Source organism: Clytia hemisphaerica, unplaced genomic scaffold (genome assembly GCF_902728285.1).
Source record: "Clytia hemisphaerica strain Z4C2 unplaced genomic scaffold, Clytia hemisphaerica genome assembly, whole genome shotgun sequence".
Lineage (NCBI taxonomy): Eukaryota > Metazoa > Cnidaria > Hydrozoa > Leptothecata > Clytiidae > Clytia > Clytia hemisphaerica.
The window spans coordinates 1,338,715-1,343,371 of record NW_027104280.1 but is presented as its reverse complement, the minus strand read 5'-3'; the positions used below and the strand labels follow the sequence as shown (position 1 = coordinate 1,343,371).

General features: G+C 31.9%; 1 long non-coding RNA gene across 1 annotated transcript; it reads right to left on the bottom strand.

The window, feature by feature from the left end:
• Positions 1 to 954: 954 nt before the first annotated feature.
• On the bottom strand, positions 955 to 2,018 carry LOC136816988 (uncharacterized). The gene is made up of 3 exons (XR_010848005.1): positions 1,585 to 2,018; positions 1,169 to 1,294; positions 955 to 978 (listed from the first exon to the last, which is right to left on the bottom strand). It is a non-coding gene; the product is annotated as an uncharacterized lncRNA (long non-coding RNA).
• Between the last annotated feature and the right edge of the window lie 2,639 nt (positions 2,019 to 4,657).

The window sequence follows — 4,657 nt, the reverse complement described above, 5'->3', positions numbered from 1 at the left end:
CCTCAACTTAACTTTTAAACCTAGTAAAAAACCGCATCAGCGGGTCGTTAACCCACTTAAAAAAGTCTCTCTCCGGAAAGAAGTGGTAAAATCAACGTGCATTATGTAAAATTAACAAAGAAAAAGTTAAGCATATCAAAGAAATAAAAATGCATGTGCATATAATAAAAAATATCAAAAGTTAAACTAAAAAAAACCAGCTAAGGCTGGAAGGTCAGCCAGATAGGCTAAAATAGGCTCCCGGCTGAGCTAAAGAGCTTATGAGGAGCCCAGAGAGGTGTAAGTGCGAAATAGCACTTCATGTGTACTAGAAACGTATGTAAAATTTTAATTGGAAAGCTAGTACAAAAATAATTAGCAACCTACACCTCGATCATAAGGTTGTAGACTTTTTTTAAATGACAGAAAATCACCAAAACACAGAATTATTTACATCAACCTTTGAACGAGATTGTACATAATATAAGTCAGTAGCAAAAAGAATAAGACAAAGAAAATTATATACGGAAATGAATGCTCATCTTTGCTGACCAAAAAAAACAGAAAATGGATCTAAGTAGTGGTGTTTTTTTATGTAAAATATTTACTTACCAATTATTCCATTCCTGCGGCATCGGCTGTATCATTTATCATATTTCGGATTGGTCCTTTGAAGAGAGCCTGATTTGTGGCACTAACGTTGATATGAGGTGCCAGCGAAGAAATATAATGCGTAAATTCGGTATTCGTGAGCCTTGTTTTTGTGGTGATATCTGAAACACAATGTGATAAATATATAGAAATGTGCAAGGAAATATAAAAATAAATATGTGAACAGAATAAGAAAAGGAGTACTTGAAAAAGTATTTAAAATCACTTACTAAAAGCAATATCAGCACTTGTTAGATCTGTATCCGCGTGTTCCTTACACTTCAGGGGTCTGGAATTTTGGGAGGGTTCAGCGTTATTGGACTTTATCGAAAGGTGACTTTCTTGTACCTTGAAAAAATGAAAATGTCTAAATGAATTGTCTCTATCATATACATGGTAACATAAAAACTTGGTCTTGGTGACAATAGCTAAATGGTAAAACTATTTTTTTAGCCGTAGCTTCAATCTTTGAATTTAAATTGTAAAAACCTACAATAGCTTAATAAATTAAATAATAATGCACACATTCAGGCAGTACCTGGAACTTCAACTTGACAGAATTTGTGAAGTGAACCAGAGCTGCATTTCTCTCCTTTTGGTATCTCACAAACCTTGTTGTTTGTCTGATATTGCTCGTTGCGTTGTATGTACATATAGCCCAAACCTAATATGGTTAAAATTTAATAAATTTTAATACCTCTCAGACACCAAAAATTATAGCTCAAATTTTAGGATTTTAGGACATTTTTTTAATAGAATTTTAAGACATTTTAGGACATTTAAGGGTGATTCTTGGGGACAAAATGGGGAAAAATGATTTCAATCTTTCTACTTCATATACAACCCCAATTTCTTTTAATTTTAGGACAGCTGGGAGCCCTGAGATTGTATGGATGGATCACTGTACATATTTTAGACGGCATACTGAATTATATTACATAATTTCAAACTAACCTCTGTGGCTACTTCTCACTGGATCACTGAAGTGTTTTGCTCTGATATGTTCAATTAAATGGTCCTTTTTCTGACAAATATCATTAAAGTGGCCCAAAGATACAATTGTGCCACAAATTGGGCATTGGGCATACAAGCAATTCAGTAGCAAGCTACCATTTCCATATATCGTTTCAAATATTGCCCTCTTCAAAGATAACATTCTAACTTCTGTAGGAATCATCAACGTTTCGATGTTTTCACTGGACAATTTATTTATATCAATAAATTTAATGTCATGCCTGTTTGTGCAATCGGAACACTTGGTTGTGCTCAAAGCTTTTGTTACTAAATATTTCATAACTCGCGTTCGTTCTTGTTCAGCAAAAGTATGGACATATGAAATATCCCAATCTCTTTCATTTAATCCGGCAACAATGGTTTCTACGTTCATCTCATCTGCAAAGTAAAGTAATTTATTCAAAAATAAAAATATTTGGCATACAATTTGGCATTATTTCGACCTAATATTTCGATAAAATGATTGAAAATTATAATAAAATATTGCAGTGTTCACTATATTTACCCTCGCATACTGATGATTATTGAAAGCCCAGGTGAAAGACCCAATTTTAAGTTGAAATGATGTGGTTTATAGACTAGACAACATTGATAAAAAGAGATCGCTATTCAAATTTGAATCAAAATTTAAAAAAGAACTACTGATTGAAAATGTTTAGTACTTAAGAGATTAAAATTACAACCTGGAGGGTTTTGTTATCCATTATTTTTTCTCATATTCAAGTTTGAAAATTTAAATTATTTGATATTATTGTTGGTCATCGTTGAGGATGAGGATGGGGTTGTTGTTCAATCAAATTATTTGGCATTTTTTTTAAGTTGAGATCGTTGTCAATGGAAAGTTATCCAACATCTTTCAGTCATCTGTTTTTCTGTTTTGTAACTGTCTGATAAATTCAAGGGTATCTGAAAGATAATGAATATCAGATAAAATGATACGTTGAAAGTCCAGACTTTAAAAAGCTTTTAAAATGCATTTAAATGATATGACAATGTAGTTAATATATTTTATATTCTTTGATTCATGAAATTGTTCAAAAAATCCTTTTCTGCCTAGCAGAAAATAAAACAAAAACATACCTGTTAGGGCTTGTTTTTTTATGAATGTGTTGAAAGTTTCAAAGCTTTTTCCATTCAGGTGGCATTTCATCTTTTGTCCAGCAAATACTTGTGTATATGTTAAGCTTGTCTTGACATTGCTGGTAGATGTCAGCTCTTCAAGCTTCTTTTTAAAATTTTTCCCAGTCTAGCGTTCCTAAGAGTAAGAAATATGGGATGAATATAAAAAAACCTTTATCTCATGATTTACTACCAAATCGTGTTGATGCTTGATTTAACACAAATATTTATGCTTGTAGCTTGATAATGGACACATACCTAAATATTTGTTTTCATCTTAAATCCAAATCTTTGATTTTCGTTAAAGGGGTCACTCATAATTTGAAAATTGATTTTGTTCTTAGTGGATAACTGCATGCAATACATTTAACTGAAAATTAAAATTGATCTGAGGATAAACACTTAAAATTTAAAAATATTCATTACATAAGGCAAAATACCTGGTGCATATTGCAAAGGATGGACACTGTCATCCTTATCTTTCCTGATGAACAGTGTAACCTCAAGCTTCTTCTTCTTTTTTTTTAAAGAGCTGCCAGATTTTTCTGATTTTCTCTTACTTGACATTATTTTATCCTAAAATGTGAATAATGAACAATGATATAGAAATAGATATAGATGTTATAAAGATATTGGTTCATGACAAAAAAGGAACCAATGAATTCTTCCTCCTACACTACAACCCAAAACAATTAAAAATATTCCAGAAATATTTTACATAACAATTACTTTTAATTGCTATCAATTGCATTTGAAAAGTTTGATGGATGTTTTAGATTTTTAGCAATAAGGCCATCCTTGATCTTTTATACCAACTTCATCATTTTTTCCTTTCCTACAATTTCTGTAAAAATATTGTTTTGTTTCTGGCTAGATGGAAAAATATAATTGCATGTGTATCCATTCTGCCTAAAAAAAAACAGTATAATTCCAACTTTAATCAACTTTGTGAAATAATAATTGCAATGATGGGCTATTCCATTTAGGGGGTGGTTACAAGTATGCTTTCACTTCGGACTGCTGAAGTGAAGTGAAATGAAGTGAAGTGAATTCACTTCGGTCAATACACAAAACTCACATGTTGTATATACACAGGTGAAGTGAAGTTAAACTTCACACCAGAGCGATTTTCACTTCTGTCAAAAAGACAGAAGTGAAATTTCACTCTGGAGTGAAAAAAGTGAAAAACAACGTGTAACTCAAAATTAGGTAAAGTGAACTGAATTTTTGCAACTTTCTTTCTAATTTTTGATCGGAAAAAATGATTCTTATCATTCTTTCTTCACAGATATGGTTTAGTTCACCTCGTCTCAAGAGATCTATGCTTTTGAAACAGAAAAAAATCAACTTTTATTTTTACCCGAAGTGAAGGTGAAGTGAAGGCAAAGTGAAGTGAAGTATAACAGGATTAAAATCTCACTTCAGTCTCCAATTTCACTCCGGCGCGAGTTTCACTTCGCCTACGTGTAACCTCCCCCCCCCTTAGAAACCATAAAGGGTAGTATAAGAGCTAAGCTCCACAGCCAAAATATCTTAAAAGGCTGAAATGATAAAACACAAGAACACAAAATAAAAACAGGAAACACACACGTACAACACAGACATATTACAAACAACATGAATAAAACAAACAAACAAACAAACCTATAAATTTAGAACGAAGGATATCTATAAGAATTTAGATAAAAAGAAAAAAATAGATGGTTTGAAAAAATCTGTAATGCTGCCTTTGTGCTTTTATACCCGTGATCAATTTTTCTTTCTCCTAACAAACTAACCCGCAACAAAACATAACAACGTGTTTTTTCGACCAAATACATTTTCTCCTTACCTTACAAAAAGAATTCTCATTCTTAAAAAAAGGTTCAATTTTCTGAAAATGTTGTATGGCATG